This window comes from Pteropus medius, unplaced genomic scaffold (genome assembly GCF_902729225.1).
Source record: "Pteropus medius unplaced genomic scaffold, Ma_sr-lr_union100, whole genome shotgun sequence".
Classification (NCBI taxonomy): Eukaryota; Metazoa; Chordata; class Mammalia; order Chiroptera; family Pteropodidae; genus Pteropus; species Pteropus medius.
This window is the reverse complement of record NW_024349519.1, coordinates 16,961,340-16,985,442: the sequence shown is the minus strand read 5'-3', so window position 1 is coordinate 16,985,442 and position 24,103 is coordinate 16,961,340. Positions and strand designations below refer to the sequence as shown.

Genomic DNA, 24,103 nt, shown 5'->3' with positions numbered 1-24,103 from the left:
ACCACCAATGAGTTACTAATCTGATTGATCAAAGTGAATTTTCCAACTACAACTCTGAATGCCAGGAAAGCTCACACTACTTGCCTCAAAAAATTTTGAGAATTGTATACCCAGGAAAGTTTTTTTTTAAGTGTGAAGTGTGAAAGACAATTTTTTATATACAACGGTTCAGACCATATACTCCCCAGTGAGGTTCATGACACACTGCCCCAAAATTTGGTCCCTTGCCATATTGAATACGTTAAGCAGAAGGAATTTGAGAAAACAACAGAAGCAGAAAGGTCACTCTGACTTCCTTATATCTCCTCCTTCTTCACCGAGAGCAGGGGATGAATCTCCCATGTGAAAGGCACCCTCCCTGTACCAGGAGGAAGGTAGGCATTATCATCAGGACCGAAAAATCTGTATAAATGAATTTTGTTAAAGTAATCTTTATCTTCCTAGTTCTTCACCATTTACTACCCCTAGCTCAAACTCCTCTTTTCAAAGTCTTCACATATTTATTGTTTCTTCGTCTAAAAAGTACAGAAACTTTTTGCTCTGTAGCTTTTAGCCTGATCCATTGACCTCGAGGTGTTGTGACCAGAATAACCAGACCCAACTTGAGTGCTCTTAACCAGGAGACAGTTTATTAGCCGGCGGCTGTCCTTGCAAAGGAGCAGCCCTGAATTGCCAAGATACAAGGTTTTTAAGCCCCAAATCCCATTCCTCATTCTGTCTTAAACACAAAGGTCCATATTTCTTCTATTCACTACCTGTCAACCCACTGGTCAGGTGTGCAAGCGGGGAGTACAGAAGCAGAAAGCTTGTTGTTAGAATGTTATGTTCCTATGGGTGATTGCCTATGTTCCCATGGGCAATAGCCAGTGTTCCCATGGGTGATGGTCAAACAGTAATTTTCAGCTTATATACAATTGATTATTTTTCATGCCACGCAAGCAAGCAGGGTTACACAGGCTAAAATTGGCAGTTAGCATATGCGCTCATTGTTACAAGTTTCATGATTAACAGAATGCGGTTAGGGGTTCCAGAAACTAGGCCTAAGGTATAGACTTCCTTTGTCCAGTTTCAGGTTTTAGTTATTCTTTAACCCTTTCACATTTCAGCAGGCTATTACAGGGGAAAGGCGGAGCAAGGTGAGGCTGGAAATTAAAACTCTCGAAAGATAAGGTTTGATGGGTTTCTGAGTTGATAAACATGCTAGGAGAGTGGCACATCCCAATCTCAAGCGGATGGAAGCTCCCCTGTCCTTGGGACCCTTCCAGACCTTGCCCTATGGACCTTTACATCTGGCTATTCATCTGTATCCTTTACAGTATCCTTTATAACAAACTAGTAAACATGTAAGTATTTTTACGAGTTCTTTAAACTGTCCTAGTAAACTAATACAACTTGCGGGAACCTCTGATTTATAGCCAGTTGGTCAGAAGCACAGGTAACAACCTGGATTTTTGACTAGTGTGTCTGAAGTGGAGGCATGCCTTGATAATTTAGTAACCAATGGCTTTTGGTTTATAATGGCAGTCATTAATCATGGAATGTTAGAAGTGGAAGGAATTAAAGTGACAATCTAATTCAACCCTTTTTCTCTTTCTTTACACATACAGTAAATTAATTAATCTGCAATGTTTTTATGTATTCTTGTTTCAAGTAATAACATAAATAAAAAACCCACAATATTCCTTAAACTGTGAGATACAACACTATATCCAGGTAGATTGTATGAGAATTGAATTAAATTTATAGGACACCCAGTCGCCGTCTACTGAGAATTGGAGAATTTTTTTGGTGGTGTTGGAAAATATATCAGAGGCAATGAATGCTAAACCAGTTTATTAAGAGATAAAGCTAAATAATTTGCACCATTTTGGTTATAAAACTGAATGCAAATGTCAGAAATAACCAAAAGAGATTTATTTTTTTCAAAAATATTTATAAGACATGTGAGACAGACATGGACGAGATGCCTGCTTTTGGAGAGTGTGTATTCTAGTAGAGAATAAACAAATTAATAAAAAATGATAGGATAAAGAATGTAAATGTAATAATATATAATTGCTCTCTATCAGCTTTTCCTGCCTGTGGGCCTTTGTGAACAATATTTATGTGCCATAATAAAGCCTACTACAGAGGGTAGAATGCTTTGCTTCTATAATAAATGACTTCAAGTTGAAGGGTTTGGTTTTATTTTTTGAAACGTGCCTTTTATAAAAAGTGTGTCTTGTTATCAGATTGTCAACTGTTTTCAAACCATATTCACAGAATTTTAGAATGGAATAGGAGTTTTGGTGTAATCTAATCCAAATGAATACCTACAGTTTGAGTAATTAGCCTCAAGTTACTCTGCAAGTTAAGAATAGAACTAGAAATAGTTTTGATCTCGCTGCTATGTATGTGCTTGGTGCGGGAAGCCTCTTTTAGTGCTTTTTTTTTTTTCTTACATGGTTATAAAGCCAGATTAGCTAATCTTATTAGAACTGTAAATTTCTTGAGTGTGCTTTATTCACTTTTATATCTCCAAGTAACATAGTTTAAAAAAATAATAAATGGAGCCACTTTTAAATAGAATCGGAGCTGCCATCCCAGAGGAACTGGCGCACAAGACTTACTCCCCAAACCTTTGGAATGTTAAAACAAGACACAGTAACCTTTGGTCACGGCCTGCAGCAGCACTGTATCCCAAATAAGTGTTTGTAAAGAAGAAAAAAGCAGGTATTATGACTACTGGACTGAAAATCAAAGATATTCTTTAGAATTAACATCACTATGTCAGCTCATCGGCACCTATAGAAATTCTTTCTTTCCACTGATGTAATTGTTCCCCTTCCTTTTTCATAAATACCTTTTGCCTTTGCCTCCTAACAGAACACTATTTGGATTTTTGTCTGAATCAGTGCTTCCCAAGTAGCTATGTTTTTGGATCTCAAATAAATGCTTGTTGCCTCTCAATTTGGCCTTTTATTTTTAGGGCAATATCTTTAAAAATACTATATATCTTCTAGAAAGATATTTAATAAACTTGTGGCACAATATGAGCAAATAAACTCTCTGAATTAGAACTTGGGAGGCATCTGTCACTGCTTCACAGACTCCTTTACACCATTTTCTATGGATTGTTTTTATTTCACGATCTTAGATATTTTTCAGATAGTTGAGGTATCTTGAAGCCAAATTTTAGGTGGGCAAGTTGAAACTATAATAGCAATATCTGCTTATAAATAAAGAATTGATGTTGGTGGGTGTCACAAATTACAAAAAAAAAAAAGAAAAGAAAAGAAAAAAGGGCCAAGGAAAGAAACCAATATTCGTGGGGAAAGAAGAGAATTGAAAGTTGAATGTCTTCCAAAGCAAGACAATTAGATTTTAATTGTCTAGCCATTCAGTGGATAGTTGTAAAATGGAGTGCCTTTTCTGTGGACATAATAAGGAGGTAATGATATTCTGAGTTAGATGAGTAGTTTTGAGTTGACCGCAGTGGAGTCTAGTTGGATGTGGACTAGTTTGTTCTCAGCAGTATCGGACCCCTTTTGTGCCTGAAAAATAGATGGGCTCAAACCAAAGAGTATGCACGGATTTTTATTTCTCTCGTCACTGGAGGCTGTTTTTCGGGGTATGCGAAAGACAACAATGTATTCCTCTTTGACTAAACACGTCTCTCTTATGAAAAAATGCCCTCTTCCTTTCTCTTACCAGAGGTATAATAAGGCTCAGGTGAGCCTTGGTAAGGGTTCAGTCCTTTAGGGTGACATTGAGAAGAAAATATTCACACAGAGTGAATTATACACCAGATTAGAGTTCACAATTTTTGCCTGAAGATTAATTTTCTGTCAAGCCAGCTCCTGCTGAGCCAGTCAGAAAACAGAACTTTCCTACAGCTTTCAAGCTTTCTGCGGGGAGCCAGGGTGTCCTTAAGGTTGCCTGAGCTGTTTCTGGGAACAGAGGTGACCATCCCACATGTCCTCAGGTCATGGCAAAAGTCTTCATTGTGTGAAGTCCTCCGATAACTGGCAACAACTCTCATTCCTAGAACCTTGACCTCATACTCTTTCTGGTGCCAAGGGGTTTTGTACTATAGTTATAAATACTTCTTTTCTTCTTTTAGAGACCCTGAAGAAGATAAGAAAGAATCTAATATAATGGAAATGCTTACAGTAAAATTAACAGCCCTTTGCTCTTTCCTTCTCATGCTCAGTCCGGATCCTCAGAGCAACCTCTTCTTGTTCCTGACTTCTTGAACAGTAGCCCTGATGTTCAGCTGCTTTTTCCCATCTTTCCTTGGACTCTTAAAATATGGATGAGTCTGTAGTCCTTTAAAGCGCACCAATTTATGAGGTAAGAAATGTTATCACTGAGATTTTTAACTGGAAAACCCTGGGGTTCACTTGTCTAAAGTCTTCTTAGAGTTCTGTAAAGCAATACACATCTAGGAATTTGTTTTACTTTAAGAAGAGCTTTCATTTATTGTAAAACATAAAGTTCTAGGTGCCAGACGTGTAATATGTCATGTGATACATGCAATTATATGAATTAATTACATCTACTATTTATTAACTCACCTAATCAACTCACCTAATCATCATTTCAAGCTTATGACATTCTTATTTTCCTCATTATACAGATGAGGAAACTGAGGCACAGAGGGTTAATACTCTGTCCAAGATCACATAGCTAATAAGCAAATTTTTTAAATCTGAGAATCATTCATAAAAGACAGATTTATACATATTTTTTCTTTTTAAAAATATCACTTTAAATATTTCGAGAAGTCAGGAAGGCTATAAATATTCAATCATTCAGAAATGCCATGATTTATTTAACTACTCATATTTTGAGACATTAGACTTTTTACTATGATAAATAACATTGCATAAATATTCTTGTACAGAGTCATCATCTGTATTTTTTATTCTTCCAAAGGATCTCTGAAAGTGAAATTACCGGGCCAAAACATATGAGAAAATTGTTTTCCGGAGAGTGTACCTTTTTATGCTCCCCAGCTATGTCTGTCTTAAGATTTTATTTTTGACAATTTGTCAGATGAAAATGACATTTTGTTCTAAATTTACATAACTTTGATTATTGGTAAAGATGTATACCTTTTGAATATTAATAGAACAGTTGCTTTTTTTTTTTAACTTTCCAGTATGAGCTCATTTCCTAGAGTCATATTGTTTTTTCTACTTAGCAACTGTCATCACCTTACTTATGAAATCAGACAAGAGCTTTCTGTTCTTCTCTCTCCTTTTCTTGTCTTTTAGATACATTGTAGCTGCTCAAGAAAAGAAACCCTCTGAACCTGGAAACAACCCAAAGAAATAAGAATTGAAAGAAGACAAGCATAAGAGAAGCCAGGTGATGGCTTTTGAACCTCTTCTCTGTACTTTTTCAGGTAAGAAAATCACCGACCACAGAAAGGGTCTTTACTGGCCATTTTAAAATCATACTGTCATTATTTATTTTAACACCAAAATATTAAAAGTATAAGTGATTTTTAAAATCTCTTTATTCTGAAATGATTTGACTTACGAGAAGTTGCAAAAATTGTTTGGAAAGCTCTCATGAACCCATCACTCAGTTTCTTTCAATAATAACACCTTACTTAACCATTGTACATTATTAAAGCCAAAAAAATGATATTGGCACACTACTATAAATTAAACCATGGACCTCATTTAGATTTCACCAGTTTTATATGCATCTGAGTGTTTTAAAAAATGTTTCTTTATATTGAACAATTTGTGCAATATGCACAGATAATTTTTCTAACTAGAAAATAAACACAAATATTTAAAAATACGTCAAGCACTACCTAGGTTTTTAGGCAGTGTCAACGGGCTCAAGGAAATTCTCCCACTTTTATGGTAGAAAATGTTGCAGAGAACATATGCCTCAGGCATTTGGGCTATGGACTGTTTATTGTATTTAAATTAGTTATTATCTAACTTAGAGTCTTGTTCACTACTTAACGCAGGTTAAAATGCAACTTTCTGCAGTGCTCTTGTGCACCACAAAGGAATTTGTTTCTACCACTCATCTATAACCAGTGATTGAAATCAGCGAGCTTCATGGGTTTCTAAAAGTGATTTCCCTGCAGCTGTGTTTACCCTTTGCTCTAAAGCTCATTGGTACTTCTCGAGCAAAAATATAATAAGGAATACTTTTCTGATCTGCATTTAAATATGGAGTCTCATTTTATTTTTCTGATCTTAGCCTATAGGAAAAAAAGAAAAAAAAATCAACAACAGAGAAAACAAAACTAAAAAAGAACGTTACAGAAAAACAGGTGCACCAAAAAGCTGCCTAAAATATAGATTCTTGATGTTTCTTATTAAATGAAAAAATGCGTGCTATTTTGGCATAGGACATAAGAGAACTAATATTTATTGAGACCTGCTAGATGCCATACTGGGCACTTTAAGTGGCCTAATATAGTTTTGGCAGTATAGTCAATAGTGTACTGATGCCATTGACCTTTAGACAATTGTCTAATAGCATTTAATGAAGAAGAGTGACAATCTAATGAAGTAACAGAATCTCAGTAAAGCCAGAGGCAGAAGAAAACATCAGCCAATTTATGGTTAATTAAGTGATACCATACTGTCAGGTTATCTTATTTTAATTATTTTAATTTTATTCTATAAATAGCCCATGATTTTAGAAAAAAATGAAAAAATATAAAAAACGTACAAAGTAGAAAGCAAAAGTCCTCACTTTCCCCATCTCCCAGTTCTTAGAGGTGATCATTGTTAACAATACAACGTGCATGCTTTCTAGCTCCACATTCTAAGTAAAAGACATAGCTGAAATTTTGTTAGTGTACAATGACTCTAATAAAGCCTATTCATTTTCAGAAGTAAATTATTTATTCATAATATTGTTTTAATTTTAGCCATTATATTTTCTAGTTTTAAATATTAAAAATCTTATATCACCATTTAGGAATAATTTTCTATGATCATTTTTTTTTCTCTTACTAGTTTGGAACTTAATAACAATTATTAAAATTCAGTTAGTGAACTTGGTGCTTTACCTACATTTACATATATTAACATGTTTAATCCTTGTAAGAACCCTTTAATCTAGGTGCTACAGATTCTCCCTATTTAAAAGTTGGGAGTTTGAGGCACAGAGAAGTCAAATTCATTGCTAAGACCATGAAGCTACTAAGTGGTGATTCTAAGAATTAAACTAAGAAGGACTTGAAGTCATCTATGTCAATCTGCTTAATAAATATAGTATGACATGTCAACTTTTTTGATCCTTCTATGCTTCAGTTTGTATAGTTTTGTAGTTATGTCTTCTAGTTTACTGAAAATTTTTTTCTGTAGTTTCTAATTTTATTTCAAGTCCTTGTGATATATTTTAAATTTTAGAAATGATATTTTCATCTTCAGAAATTCCATTAGGTTATGTTTATAGTTTCAATAGCTCTCTAGTTTATATTCATATTTTCCTTTACATCTTTGAATGTGTGTGTGTATGTGTGTGTGTGTGTGCATGTAAAGTTTAACTATCTTTTCCATTTCTTTTCTGTTTGTATTAACTGTTTTATTTTCCCCCCTTAGTAATAGGTCATATTTTCTTGCTTCTTCCCATCTGTAGCCCTTTTTTTTTTTTTTTTTTTTTTGGATCCTGGACATTTTGCTGTATTCTATAAAGAGTGTTGAAGTTTCTTTGAAAGATATTCAAGTTACTTGTGGATCAGCTTGATTCCATTGAGGTTTGTTTTTAAGCTCCTTTAGAGCAATGTTACACTATGGTGGTTTACATGTATCAACAAGCTGTTACGCTTCGGGAGTATGTACTGAGACCTTGAGTCTTCAACAGGATTTCTACACAACAGCTGATCAGAATTCAAATATCACCAAATCTCATTTGGGTTCTGAGAGTCATTCAGTTTATATTTCCCTGGAAATTGTTCTTTGCTGACATCATATCTTATGTGTACCACATGATCCAGCTGCCTCAATTTTCCTGAATGCTAACTTTTGTCTCTTCGGCTCTGTCAGACTTCAGTGCTTTTTTTTGGATGCTTTCTACTTACATTGTGGTCCAAGAAAACACTTCCTGGAAAAAGTCAAGTCACCTATAAGGCTTAGACTCTTTTCTGTTTTTCAGAGATCGTGGTCTTGTCATTCCTGTTTTCCAATGTCTAAAAACTGTCATTTGTCTTATTTTGTTTAATTTTCTAGTTGTTTACATTTGCGAGTGCAGTGTCATTTACTCTGTTGTGGCCCCAGATCCTCTTTCCATAAACAAGCATTGAAGAAAATTCTCAATTTCCTATTATATTAGAATAAAATAGGTCCTTCGAATGGTTAAGATTCAGGCCGACATTCATGGCATTGTATATTTAGAAGCATTTTGAAGGATTTTGAATTTTATTTTAAAATTGTACTACATACATCATTTTGAAATTATAGTAGTGGGATTTAAAAATATATTCTAAGTGTCACACTTTAAATCAATATTTTTCAAATATTGTATACAAAAAATTTATTCCAGTGGGTAAGGGATTCAAGTTCAAGAGTCCGCATGTTTAATAAATATCTGAATGACTCTGATACAGGTTTCCAAAGCATGCATTTTGTGAAAAGCTGTTCTAAACCTTTAAACAGTCTAAAAGCTTACCTTTGACTCCCTATCTTACTTACCTCCTTTACTCTACTCCTGAAAAAAAGGCACATATCAAGGCACACAAAGCCAAATGATTTGATCAAGGTACTAGGCAAATACAGGAGGCAGTAAGAGTGATAATCACAAGTGTACATTCTCAGTCAGATTGTCTAGGTTTGAATTCAGGCTTTCCCATTATTAGCTATATCAAAGTGCATAGATAATGTAATCCTTCTGAACCTTTCTCGTCTGTAAAATAGGCATAAGAATAGCATCGGACTGTAATGAAGCTCAGTTACATAAAGTATGTGTAAGATATGCTCTCTAACTGCAATCAAGAGTGAACTAATAATCTCTGGTCTTAATCAAGAGTGAACTAATAATCTCTAAGAGTGAACTAATAATCTCCCGAAATCTTTTCTTAATCCAAACAGGGCAAAAGAGCTCTCTTACTGCTTTGCACCTTGAGCATATATCCATATGGCCACAGCACTGGTGCACCTGTGCATGTGAAAGGAGCTTCTTAGAATGCTGTGACACAATACTCACACCAACAGGTAGAGTCTGTTAATTTATCTGTGAACTGCAAACTTGTAGAGGCCCATCTTTCATCTCTGTATTCTCAGTGCCTGAAACAATTTAAAGCATACTGTAGAAAATAATTTAATGATTTATTTTCACTTTTAAATAGATGAATGAATGAAGATTATATGAAAACATGGAAGCCTCATATCCTCTTGCTGTTCCAGCCGCTGCTTTTTTTCTCTCCTCCAAGACCTTGTCCTTTTCCTCCTTCATCTTCTTTTTTTTTGATGTGTTTTAGCAAACTTCGTTTTGCATTCTTAACCTCTCTTTCTAGGCACAGGTTTTGAGCAATAGATTTTATAGGGCTTTCTAAATTCTTCCAAGCTCAAGAGGATGATTTACATATCAGGGAAACCTGAGACTAATGTCTCTACTTTGAATGTTCCACTAGGGTGAGGAGGAAAGGTCATCTTAGGGCATTCTCTCAGAGTTACATTTACACCAAGATATGAACCTGTAGAAGGACAGAACAAGAATTTGTACTGTTCATTGTTACATTCCCACATTCCTGGCACCCAGTAACCATTCAATAAATACTTGATGGGTAAAATTTACATCTCTCACTGTGCCATTAACACTTTCTTGAATCTCTCTCTTTTCAGTATCCTACAATGCCGGCCTTTGTAGTGTTTATCAGTGTAATTTAAAGTGTCCAGAGTGCAAAATTTGCTCTTACTTTGATGTTTCAAAATTTACCATTATTAATCCATCCCTGTTATAGACTCAATGTTTGTGTCCCTCTAAAATTCATGTGTTGAAACCTAATCCCCAATGTGATATTTGGAACTGGGGGCTTTGGGAGGTGATAAATGAGCATGGAGCCCCTCGTGAATGAGATTTGTGTCTTTATCAAAGACATCCCAAATAGCTCTATTGCCCCTTCTGCCCTCTGAGAATACAGAGAGAAGATGACAGCCATTCATGAACCAGAAAGTGGGCTCTCAACAGATAGTGGTTCTGTCGGAACCTTGATTTTGCACTTCCCAGCCTCAGAACTGTGAGAAATAAATTTATGTTATTTATAAGCCACCTAGTCTATGGTGTTCTGTCATAACAGCCCAAACTGACTAAAACAATCCTTAATTGATCCTTCTTAGGTTTGATTATTAGCTCTTCTTTTTGCATCTGTCCTTAGTATTGGTGCTTTCCAGGATTCGGTGTGATGCCAGAATCTCACCCCCCTCTATCCGTGCTGCTTGGACCATTAACATCATTCCAATGGCATCAAATTTTTCTTACCCTTAATCTCTATCTCCTGCTCAGACCTCTCTCTGAGCCTCAGTCCTCTATTTCTAGCAGTCTCCTGGATAGATTGCTTGGAACGATTACAGGCACTCAGACTCAGCCTGCGCACGAGGAAGCACCTCCGCAGCATGCTTTTCCTTCCTTTCAATAGCTGTCAAAGATCGAGACTATTTTAGCTACAGGCAAATTCTTGCTCTTGAATGTATGTCTTGAAATATAATGAAAAATATTTTTATATGCCTAGACTATGAAAACCGCCACTTGTACTTTCTTTAGGAAAGAGAATTTGAGTATCTGGGGTGGGTAGAAAATTTACTTTTCCCTGGATATTTTGATACCTTTTTTCAATTTTTACCAAATACATGCATATCTATTTAAACAATAATAATGAAAAAAAAAAGTAATGAAAGGAGATGAGAAATATTTTTATAAAAATTCACATAGAAAACTGACCTCTCAGGAATTCACTCAGAAGGAGCTGCCCCACTTTCTTCCAGAGTGTGCTTTGCTGAAAGAGACAGAGAAGATGGGATAATTTATTCATGAGTACATGCTCTTTTTAAGCAAGCCTGTTCAAAGGTAGTGATATTGTTTCAAGTTCTTCTGAAAACAAGTTAAAGGGTGTCTAAACTTTAAGCACTATTCATTAATTCAAAAACACTTTGAGTTCCAGGCACTGTGTTAAGAGCTGAGGACACAAAGTTAAATAGCTCATAGTTGCTGGGCTCAAATTGCTTAGGGTCTAGAGATCGTGAAATGCTGTGCTAATGAGCAGGGATATTTGGAGCCTCTGGCCTCGCCTGTGAGCATAGAAGGTTTAGGCAGGCAGGGAAGGCTTCCTGAGAAATGGAGACTGTCTGTACTCCTAGGATTGAGCTGAATAAACCTCAGCTCAACCTTAGAAGAAGGAGAGAAAGGAGAGGAAGCGGTAAATCGGAGCTAAGACATTGAGACGTGGAATGACAGACTGAAAGCTATAGAATGACAAGTGACTGAATTGTCAGAGCATGAAGTGCAAAGTTTTAGTCACATCATCTTCTTTCACTTAATTAAGGAACTCGGGCTGTGTGTCTGTTTAAACCAGAGAACGTTCTTTGTAGCTAATGTTTCATATTTCCTGAGAGGTTTTAGTTTACCTTTCTACACTGTCTAAAATCCCATCCATTGATGTAAGCCTTCCTAACCTTTCAGTAGACCGATAAAACCTCTAAAGTTTTATATAAAATTGTGTATATATGCACATGTGCATTTTTTCCAAGAGAGAGTCCAGATATGTCATCGGCAGTTTCAAAAAGTATCTCTCTCATAATTTCTCTCTCTCTTTCTCTCTTTCTCACACATACACACATCATACTCAAAATATGAATATTTCTTTAGTTATAAGCTTTTAAAATGCAGATAACTCTGGAAGAGTTGAAGGAACTCACAAATATTTATTCCAGCAGTTCCCAAACATTGGACAATCCCCCAACAAGAGTGAAAACCATTTCACCCACCCGAAGTCTGCAGCTATTAAATTTCTGATGGTTCCAGATTGGGTGATTAGAGCTTCTAAGGTGCACAGACTATACTATATTTATACCTAGTAGGTACTGCACAAATCTTTGTAAACCCTTGAATCTAAAGTTGTTTAAAAAGTATTGCTAAATGGTTCCACAGAACCTCTTTGTCACTTTTACTGAGTCACAAGTCCCCCGAGCTGCCTGGGAACTTTCTATGTGACTATTTCATGTCTAGTTATGTGTAGGCTATATAAACTAAGCCTGTTGGCCTTTTTAAAAAAAGTAAATAGGTAATCTTGCAAGGAAACTAATACACGAATTAGGTCAGAAATTTATTTACTTCCTGCCTAGACCAAACTTAGTTTCTTCTAGTGCTGTTTTTTAAAAAGTCTTTTTTTGTTGTTGTTGTTAGTTTGAAAAAAAAGTTACAAAACTACTTCTAATGGAAGACTAGATTTTTCTGCCTGACATGATGCACCTACAGAGGAGAACTGAGAATGTGTATGAGCTCCCAATGCAATACCTGAGAGAAACAGTGAGCATGATCATTTCTTAAATTAATTGATTCTTATGTTCTTCCTTTATTTGCCCAGTTAATTATGTCTGAGCACTTCAACTTTATTATGTTTCTATTTGTCCTGCAATGAAATCGATATAAAGAAAATAACACAATAGAAAGGATAAATCTTAAAAGATACTATATATGAATAGGGAGAATATAATGGACTTTAACAATGAATGAATACTTTCTCTTTTTTTGTAAAACTCTTCCTTTCCTCCTTGCTTGTCCGTATTTATGATACATACCTTATTATCAATTTAATTTCTTTCTTCTTCCAAAACACCCCAAGAATCAATGATTTTTATTGAGTATATTGACTTTTGAAATGTTTTCTTTTTCCTTTATGTAGAGCATAGTGATTAAGAACTGGGTCTCTAGAGTAGGAGAAAACATTTTGAATCTCATTTTTGCCATTTATCCATGCAGCTTTAAGAAAATATCTTCATGCTAATATTCAGTTTCCCTTAATGAAAATTAGGAAAATGGGAGGACATAATTCATAGGGTTGTGAGGATCACATAAATAAGCAGATGAAGTATAATCACTAGTTAGTTATGTTTATTCTACATATTTTTCTGCTTCTATATATTACCAGTACGCAGATGATTTATACATTTTTTAAAATTAGATGTGAATCTATGGTGTTAGCAGTCTGGGTAGTGGTGTTGGGGGTGGTGACTGGCAGGGGTCTTGATGGTGCTCTTGGTTCTGATAACCTTCAGTCTCTAGATCTAGGTCCTGGCTACACAGGTATGTTCACTTTGCAAGAATTTATCATCTGTGTGCCTGTGATTTGTCTATTCTTCTGTATGTACATTCTGTTGCCCTAACAAGTTTGCACATAAAAAATAGCAAACAAAGAAAAAGAAGGATGTGAATATTATGCACATTTGATTTAAAGTGGCTTGCAAACAAGTTCCTCTTTTTGATAGAAATCTCAATTCTGAATGGAATGCAAATTCTAAAGATATTTAATATGAGAAATGGAATTGGCCACAGATGACTCTTTGGACATATAAAAATCTCAGAATAGTTTTACTGTGTATTGAATAAATATCGAATTGAAAAATTGCAGGATGAACATATGAAAATATAAATTATGGAAAATTGATTCCATAAGATCTGAGAAAATGCACAGCAAAGATTCAAATAGGAAAGTAGAATTAGTCAAGAAATAATGCCTAGAGAATGTTTTTGAAGAGCATCTTGAAGCAAGGTATGTTCATGGATTGAGAAAGAATGACACAAGCAATTTTTTCATAGAGAGAATGTGTATAAAATATGGAGGTGGGAACAACGGCAATGTTCACAGAAAGGTAAACGATTTGTTAGACTGGGCTGAGGACCAGGGTTGCAAAAGGTTGTAAAGAAACGACGAGTGTGGAGCAGTTTATAAAAGGCCTTAACTGGTAGGGAAATATGAAAGCTCCTTTTGTTAACATGCAAAGTATAAGCATTTTTAATGATTCCCATACAATGTCAACAGAGCTTGACTATGTATTTCACACATCACCTAGGAATATGAGACACGATACAAAACAATCGTCATTTAAATACCACTCTGTAGCGTAGCCTACGAAATTCCCAAGATGGAATTGGTGTTTGGAACCATTTCAAAGACTTTACAGAGAATTTCCAAAATAATATTAACAAAATTTACTGTAATTTATTAAAGCCAATATTTTATATCTGAAAGTTGAAGGGCGAACCCTAAATTAAACAATCATCTGGGAATTGGAATGCTTCAGCTTCTGAACCTTTCCAAGAACAATGAATAAATTAACTGGAAACGCAAATACGGGCCAGTTTAAGGACTTGCTTGGCACCTAACCTTAGGCAGTCAAGTTGTGGCTATCAGTAATGCTCGTAAACACTGCCACCTACTGGAAGTTTTCTAGAAATGCTGCGCGCAATGTTAAAATAGAACCAACATTTTCTGTTTCATTCAGTCTGACCTCACTCATCTCTTTCTAGTCTACCCATCACGTAAATCATAAGTAGAAGCTAAGGGAACAGGAAAATGTAACAGCAGTGTTGACAATTTGTATTTTTCTGATAATTTATGTTTTGTTTAATAAATATCACTCTTAATACAATTAAAATGAATTTTAAAAAAACCTCATTAGAGGTCAGAGTTGCTAAGAGGGTGACTTTTGGACTGAGACAGATCTGATTCAATCAGAAATCTAACACTTGCTAATTTTGTGGCTAAAGCAATTTTGTAGTAAATTGCTCAATCTTTCTAAACCTCAATTTATTCATTATAAATTGGAATATTCTGAACATTCGAGCTAATACATATAAAACACTAGTATATAGTATTCATTTAACAAATTATAGTTATTCATCGAAAGTATGCTAATAATAAATATAAGGACAATGGTGTGAAGGTTTAAAACAACTTTTATCGAGGAATGCATTTGGGATCTTAGTCCAGGTTCCTTGGATTGTTAATTTTTTTAATAGCCTCTGCGAGGCCAATCTATATGCAGCCATTAAAGGGAGCATTGATTAGGCAGGACGTAGGAAAAAGCTGTGAAGCAGTCATGATGTGCAAAAGCCTGTTGTCAGTACTTTGTAGATACCTCAGAGTTAACATTTTTTCTAGGGATCAGATATAGACAGCTAACACAGGCAACGTTTTGCTTAGGGCAAAAAGAGGACTCTTCTTCACTTTATGCCCAGAGAACACTCAATTTCTGACACAAGGGAGAATTCTGTTTTCTGTTCCTTGGGTATACAAAAGAATGATTTGGTGATATATTTAAACACCAACTCCTATCCCTTACCCCGATTTCAATGACAAAAAAACAAACCAAACAAACAAACCTTGAAAGTACAGGGTGTGGGTATTCAAAATGTTTATCCATGTCCTTGTTTGTGAGAGAAGGTTCCTCTGTTTCTACAAGGGGATGTTTACTCTATCAACAGAGCAAATGTCCTTTAAGTCCTTCAGTTTCACTTTTGCAGCCTAGCTGTGCTCAAGTAGGTTCTCCGTATGTACAATGTAGACCTCATACCATCTGTCTATTAAACGCTCAGTGATCAGGGATATTATTGGTGAAGGTTTGTTTGAGGTAAATACAGGCACAAAGAGGAGGCTACAAGCTGAATGCACAAAAGAATGAAGCAACACTAAAAGCATTCGGGCTTTCAGAAATGTTTACTGTTACAGTCACTGAGGGGGTTCTGCTCCCTGATGGGTTCTGGGACTCCTTGACCAGCCTTACCATGCTTGGTAATCAGCTCCAGATACAAAGGATCTTTAAATTTCTGTTTAAGTAGTCTCACTAATTTTTATGTAGGAATCGTCGTCTTCATCATTACGGGACACTGAAAAGTAATTATGGCACAGATATACCTGTGACCTTGCTTTACTATAGACTCTCCATTTTATTCATATTCCTGAGAGAGTGGATTGTATTAACAGTCTGAATATTTAAAATTGTTTTCTCACTCTGATTTCACACAGAGACATATCAGATTTTCTATCATGGGGTGAAACAAGGAAATGATTAATCTTTGGTTGTTTAGTTTTGCCTGTTTAATGATGCAACAAAATGTAGAAATAGTGAATCCTGACAGAGATGTGGAGTTACGGTGAGTTGTAAAATGGGAAAAAAAGGATTTAAAGTTCACTTAAAAACAAAAAAACAAAAAAACAAAAAAAACACTCTCCTCTTGATTTGACTCTGAGGGAAATATCTTTAATAAATTAATCTTTTCTTTCCTTATAATTCAACTCTTTGTAATAAAATAATCAGAAAATCAGAAAATTCTGGAAAACAAGTGTTACATAAAGTAAATTTAAGGTTAGGATTAAAATAAAGCATTTTCTATATCAGTACTTAATCTCTAGTCCTTGGCAGTGATTACATAAAACAAAATATGAGTGTAAGAGTAAAGATCACTGGGCCAAAAGCCAGGCAACAACACCCCAGGCTTGAGGTCACTGCCTATTTTCGAGCTAGACCAGTCCACTTCACCTGGCTCTAACTTGTTTGCTTTATCTGCCAAGCAAGGAGGTTTCATTAAATTATCTCTTAGGCAAGGGCCCAGATAAAAATTGAGCAACTCTCTGATGGATACAGTTTCAAGGAAATAGAAAATGACCATATTTTGATTCTAACTCATCGATATTGCTTTTAAAATACCAGATACTCTGATAGAAAGAGAAAGTAAAATTAAAGCTACAGTGAAATGGCACTTTTTGAAACTTGGAATGTGAAATATTCAGACTTTCGATAATACAGTTGGTGATGGCAAAGGGAACTAGGTAGGCTCATATTACTGATGAGAGGGGAAATCAATTCAACACCTTTGGAGGGCAAGTTGGCAACCCTAGTAAAAGTGCAAAATATGACTATCATTTGAAATAGCATTTCCACTTCTAATAAGTGTAAAGATTGTGTAAAGATTTAGACACAATCAAGATGTGCATCAATAGAGGACTGGTGAAATGAAATATTACGTATCCACATAATGGAATACCATCCAGTTATGGAAAGGGCAAGGTAGTAGTATATGAGTGCCCATGGAAAAGTATACATAATAAATTAAATAAACAAAGCAATGATATAATAATGTGAGAAACAAGTTTATACACATGTATAAATGTGCACATGATGTACCCAGGGGGAAACTTACTGACCAATTAGAACAGGTGTTGGCTTTAAACAGTCTCACTATTTTTTATGTAGCATGAACAGCAGCATGAACACATATGCTGATTTCAGCACTACTCTTCCATGCACTATGTCCCAAAGACACTTCAGCAACTGGTTTCAGTGGTTGCCTCTGGGAGTGGAGCCCAGGTGACAAGGAGTGAGGAAGAAACCTGCCTTTGCACTGTTCACTTTTTGTTAACTAAACACATGTATTAGTTATCAAAAAAAATTAAAATAGTTATAAACAAAAGTATATACATAAGTATCTTTTTATAACAGAAGAATTAAAATATTAATTTAAAAATGATGTTTTGTGTATGTTCTATTATAATATTCATGTGATTATTTCATGATAACTGTATGCTGTGCCTTTTTTGTTAAATGGGGCTATTTTGTGTAAGTTCTTTTAATTTTAATACCAGTTTTGCACAGACAAAAGCATCTCAGTTTCTATGAGCCAATCTACTTTATGTGCATTGATTGATTTACACATATGGAATAAAGCAGATTTAATTCAATTCATTCTTTGATGCTGTCATTTTTCCATAATGTAAATTATCTTCTACCCTAGACAAAATAGAAACAGATGATGCCAACCTTGACTTGTCTATCTTTGAACTAAAGTGATTACAGTAGTAATGGTAGTGATGGTAGTGGATGGGGGCAGTTTCGTTTAGCTACTTTGTCCTGTGTAGATAACTAAATTTTTGAGGATTTAGTTTTTTTCATTTTCGTACATCACAAATTCTAGTAAAGTGGTCTGGTCTCTGGAGGACCCTATTGCATATGTTTTGTTCCCGTGTACTCATCTCTTATGAACTCTGTCACCTTTGAAATATGACTCACGGGGGCTTGTGGGTAAGGATTACCGGGAAACAGAGCCAGGAGAGGTGAGTGTAGGCAAATCCTTTGCGGGGCCTCTCAGTGAATATCTCTGGATGGCCGACTCCGTGATAGAGAAGGAAGAGACACTCTGTCTTCAGAAACCACTCCTGTTTCATTCAGTATTGCATCCCCTGTCTCTAGCACAGAGCTTGGAAAAAGTATATGTTCAAAGAATGTGATTTTGTTTTTTTTTTTGGATAAATGAGATGAATAGTATATGGTGTTAACTCCCTCTGCCTTTTTAAAAACAGCACAATGGTGGCCATCATTGATCTCTGAATCCTCAAATTTCCTCATCCTAAGGCTCTCTGACCTAATTCTAGCAGGGAGAATGATTTCCTGGCTCATCATTTTTCTGGGAGCGCCCTCCCCTTGCCACGCCAGGTACATTCTCCTGCCCAGTCAGAGATCACACGTGGAGCTATTCTTGACTCTTGGAACTATCAGCTCTTGCCTGTGTATGTGGAGCTGCTGCAAAATTATATAACTATCCGTGTTCATCTATCTTCCTGTTGCAATGTACCCGTCATCTTATCTTTTTTATTTTAATGCCAGATTTCTACAACTGGCCCTGAGCACAAAAGTAGAATTTGTTTTGTGTTCCAAAGAAATCCTTGGGGACAAACAACAAACCAAATTTACAGTTGTTCTCTTCATTCCCATTTTTTAAAAATCCTTTTCTACTTGTTTTAAGCACTCTTACATCTTCACCCTTAAGTATCTGAGATATCCCACTGTTTAATCTGTTACTGAAGCAGCCTCCCTTGCAGTCTACATCAGATCAGTTGCCTTGCAATAAAAACCATCAGGGAAGATAATGCCTTTAGAAGACCTCTATAATATTGCTAATAGCATTATATTCCATTCTCATTTCCACATGAAATTAAATGAGAAAGAGCTATTATTCCTTCACCATCCTGGAGCACCTTGATTCTAAAGTCATCGCATAGCACTCACAAGTGTTATAAAACTCACACTTGGGGCTTGTTAATGCTGGTGTCTGAGGTCACTCAGAGTAGGCAAATAGCAGAGTGGAACTGAGATTTTCTAAATTGAAGCCCATGTAGGTGGTCTACTGTAGATTTAGGTTGGCGTTGGGGGGCAAGATATCCATAGAATAGAGTGCTTGTAACAGGCTAAGAATACTAGAATTAGTAGAAAAAGGACAAATAGATAGAAAATTGTTTCCTTTAGCTTCTTGTGTGTATGTTTAACATCTTTTATAATTTTTGAGCATTTTGCCATCATTATTGCTTCAAATTTTTCTTCTCCTCTATTCTCTCTAGTCAAAGAGCTTGATTTATTCATGGAAAGAAATAAAGTCAAGGTTGCTGGCACAAAATATGTAAGGGGAGAGTGATGAGATGAGACTGGAGAATTGGGCACGGACCAGGTTATACAAGTCCTTGGCTAATGATAAGGATTTGGATTTTGTTTTCACTTTTTATTATAGAAAATTTCAAATGTATACAAAACTAGAGAGAATTATATAGATGTAATATACTCATCACCAATTTCAAACAATTACCAATTCATGTTTAAACCTTTTTCCTTTGTACTCCTACTTACTCTCCTTCAATACACCAGGTCTTTTTATAGCAATATCCAGACACATTTTTATTTATAAATATTTTAGGATCATTGAAAGACAGGAGTTCTTTTTAATATAACCACAATACTATTATCATACCTAAAATATTAACTATATTCCTTAATAATATCAAGTATTCTGTTGTTCATATTTTTCCTATTGTCTCAATTTATTTCAAGTTTATTTTTGTTTTAAATCAGGTTCTAAAAAAGAATCTTACACTGCGATGGGCTTTTATGTCTTGCAATTTTTTTTTTTTTTAGTCTAGGGGCTTCTCTCGTCATCACTTTTCCCTTTCTTATAATTTATTTGTTGAAGAAACTGGATTTTTTTATTGCAACTCTGCAGTGTCATTATATATTTTTTATATATTATTATATAATATACAATGCTATAATATTATATATATTTTTATTTCAGTAAATTAGTACTTAGATTTAGGGTCTTGATGAGATTTGGGCTTATTTGGGGGGCAAGAATACTTGATAGGTTTTGCGCACTTCAAGAGGCACCTATTGCTTAGTTGATTCTCTATTTGTGATTTTAGAATCACATTTTTGTGATTAATGATCATTGTCTAAATCCATTAATCATTAGAGTTTGCAAAAGAATGATATTAGAATATCACTATTCTAGTATTTCCTTTTTTCTTTTTTTCCTCTGTTTTTCAGCTCCGCCCCCAGTCTTTATTGAAATATAATAGACAATTAGTTGCTTGTATTTACATTGTACAACTCAATGAGTTTTTTTCCAATTATAGTTAGCATACAATAATATACCAGTTTCAGTTGTGTAGCATAGTGATCAGAGATTCACATAACTTGCAAAGTGATTATTCCACTAAATCTAATACCCTTCTTTCCCCTTACATATTTATTACGACATTATTAACCATCTTCCCCATGCTCCACTCTACATCTCCATGTCTATTCTGCAAATATCCATTTGTACCTCTTAATCTCTTTGCCTTTTTTGTCCCCTCAACCCTGCTTCCATTTAGTAGACCTCAAAATATTCTCTGTATCTATGAGCTTATTTCTGCTTTTGTTGTTGTTGTTGTTGATTTTGTTCTTTAGATTCCACATGTACATGAAATCATGTGATATTTGTCTTTCTCTGTCTGACCCATTTCATTCAGCACAACACCCTCGAGGTCCATCAAGGCAATAGCTTTTTCCGTTCCCTTCCTTTTAGTCTGCGTGTGTCTTTTAATCTAAAGTGAGTCTCTAGTGGCAGCATATGTAGGGGTCTTGTTTTCTTATCCATTCAGCCACTCTATCATTTGGTTGGAGCACTTAATTCTTTTCCACTTGAGGTACTTGTTGATAGGAATGTAGTTATTATTATTCTTTATTCCTGTTTTTGATACGTGTTTTTTTCTTCCTAAAGAAGTCCCTCCAACAATTCCTGTAATACTGGCTTGGAGTTGATCACTTCTTTTAGCTTATTTTTGTCTGTTCTTCGACTCTAAATGATAGCTTTGCTGGATAAAGTATGCTTGGTTGTAGATCCTGGATTTTCATCACTATTGACTGTTTTGTGCCAAGCCCTTCTGTTCTGGATAGTTCTTTTTGAGAAATCAGCTGCCAGTCTTATGGGTGCTCCCTTGTAGGTAACTAACTGCTTTTAAGATTCTCTCTTTGTATTTAACCATTTACATTTTAATTATGATATGTCTTGGTGTGGACCTCTTTGGGTTCCTGGTTTTCGGGACTCTCTGAGCTTTCTGGGGTTGTATGTCTATTTCTTTCACCAGGTTAGGGAAGTTTTCCACCAGTGTTTCTTCAAATAACTCTTCAACATCTTGTTTTTCTTTTGTTACCTCTATGACATGGATATTTTTACCTTTAATAGTGTCTTATAGGCTTCTTAAATTGTTATTATAGACTTGGTTTTCTTTTTCTTGCCATTCTGATTGAGTGTCTTTGGCTTTCCCATCCTCTATATAGGTCATTTGATCCTTTTCTTTATTCACTTTGTTTATTCCATTTAATATACTTCTCATCTCAAATAATGTGTTCTTCATTTCTGACTGGTTCCCTTTTATAATTTCCATTTCCATTTTTATGTTTTTTTTTTTTTATCTTTTCGTTGAAGTTCTCACTGAATTCATCTTCACTTCCCCTAAGTTCATTGAGCGGCTTTATAACCTGTGTTTTGAACTCTGCATCTGTTAGATTGCTTGACTCCTTTATATCTGGATCTCTGTTCTGGTCTCTCATATGATTTCTGCTTCTTTGTCTTCCCATTTTGGCTGCCTTTCTGTGTCTGTTTCTATGTACTAAGCAAAGCTCTTAAGTCTCTTGTTCTTATTAGTGTGGCTTTGTGTGGTAGGTGTGCAGTGGCACAGTCCTGAGAGGGATTCAGCTGCAGGCCAAGGTTAACTCCAGCCTGTACCCCACCGGGGCCACCTGTTAAGATTTAGCAAGCAATCCCCAGATGATGTGCTTAAAGTTGCCTTAAAAGGCCACATTGGAAACCGAGGCCAGCTGCCTCCAGTGTGAGTCTAGGGACTGCCCAGCAAGGAGCTCCTAACTAAGCGAGGACACACCTGGATATGGCTTGGGTGGGGCCACGAGTTTGGGGAGACAGGGTTTCAGGGACTCCTCTGGGCGGAGCGACCTCTGTTATTCAGTTTGATGACTTCTCGGCTATGGTGACACTGTGTCCACACACTGGGAGCAGGGAGGGCTCAACAGAGGAACGATGAATACTGCCGGCACTTCTGTACAGAGTAAGTCTCACTTCGGCCCTCACTGCAACAACTCAGTGTCCCCCAGTAAGTCCCTGGTGTCCCCTGTGTAGCCGAAGCAGCACTGGTGCTCAGACTGAGCAGGTCTGTCATCACAAAAGTCCGCTCTAGGACATGGTCCCTTTAAAAGGTGTCTGCAGCTGCAGCTGCCACTGTGGTATCCTCCGCCTCACTCAGCTACAGGGGACCAGGAAGTCCTGCGTTCTTGCCTCGTCCTACCTGCTGCCGTTGCAGGCTGATTTCTTAGATTTCTTAGATTTCTCCCTAGTTGTATGGCTTGTTTGTCTAGATCCCAGGCGGCTGTTTGCTTCTTGTTTCTGTCACAACTTTGATTTGGTTGCCAGAGGGATGAACAGAGCCTCTATCATCTACACCATTTTTTTTCCACCTCCTTTTTTTTTTTTTTTAAATAGCTGGCGTATTTCTATGTAGAGAACCCTACCCTCGTTAATCACTTACTTACTCTGAATTATAATTTATATAGAAAAATCAAAACGAAGTTTGATTCTTTTTTTATTTACTAGTGTTCAAAATAATTTTGCTTTCTATCATTATCCAAAGATGGCCAATGAGTTTGCTATTTGCTTGCTTGAATATTATTATAAACCATAGACTATACGTATTTTATGTGATTGCATTTATTATTCTGATTGATTCTCTAATTGTCTAACTTTGGGAACTGGAAACATTTTCTAGTCGACGCATGAGTCTTTCGAAAATGATCTTGGCAGTGTTTTTTTGCTTTCTGATGCAACAAGATACTTCAAGTTTATTTTGTAAACGTTTTGCTCTAGATCTCGAATTGGTCATTTGTCCAAGAAGCCCAGGTTCCATGTAGTAGAAAATAATATTTAGAACCACAATCTGGGCACTAAGGTACTCTTAATTCTGGGCTGGTCATTATTTCTAGGCCTTTTCAAAGGACAAGGTAAAGAATCCTTCAAATCCTGCCCCTCTCCCCTTTTTAAGAAAAAATTCATCATGTGTTTACACTGATATTTTCAAGTTATGTTCAAGGAGACAGACTTTAATTTCATTTTATTAATCTTACGATCATATATTTTTTCCCTTTCATACTGACATTTCTGTTTGTCATTGACACAAACATATTTATTCATTTACTTTATCCTTTTTGAAACACTCAACAGTCTCAGAATGATAATATCAACACTACCACTGACAATATAGATTACTGAAACAGGTAAAGTGTCTTTTTCTAAAGGCATTTTGTCCTTAGATTATATGCCATTAAAGATTAAAAAAAGATTACTGTGCGGCAAAGGTATTTGTACATGTTCATATAACTAATATAGAAATATTTTATGTGTGTATAAAATAGTCACATGGTTCTTCACTCAAATTTATAAAATAAGCTGTATTTAAAGAGGACTGGCTTTTCATCTTGTTCCTTCCACTCTATATTCCCTCTTATCCAATTAGTCTTTAAATTTTTTGTGATTTATCCTTCTGTTGATATTTTAATATAAGTACATATATGCCTATAAATACATACACACATGCATGCACACACAGATCTATCCTGTTTTTCAATAAATAAGAGCATATTCTACAAGTTTTTCTCTACTTTGATTGTTCTTACTCAATAATATATTCTGCATAATCCATAGAAATGCTTGGGGATATTTCTCACTCCTTTTTTTTTCCTTTATGGACTACTCCATTGTGTAAAGATATACT

General features: G+C 35.6%; 2 long non-coding RNA genes across 7 annotated transcripts in view; one reads left to right on the top strand and one right to left on the bottom strand.

The window, feature by feature from the left end:
• The first annotated feature begins 289 nt into the window (after positions 1-289).
• Positions 290-24,103, top strand: part of LOC120618370 (uncharacterized) — a 36,829-nt gene continuing 13,015 nt past the window's right edge. The window contains exons 1-7 of one of the 6 annotated variants that reach the window (XR_005657234.1): positions 308-374; positions 1,107-1,136; positions 2,567-2,712; positions 4,193-4,332; positions 5,259-5,389; positions 9,051-9,173; positions 9,308-16,189. This is a non-coding gene — a long non-coding RNA (uncharacterized LOC120618370). The other 5 variants (XR_005657237.1, XR_005657236.1, XR_005657233.1 and 2 more) reach the window with 5 other exon arrangements.
• On the bottom strand, positions 3,561-9,246 carry LOC120618371 (uncharacterized). Its single transcript, XR_005657239.1, has 2 exons — positions 9,166-9,246; positions 3,561-4,107 (listed from the first exon to the last, which is right to left on the bottom strand). It is a non-coding gene; the product is annotated as an uncharacterized LOC120618371 (long non-coding RNA).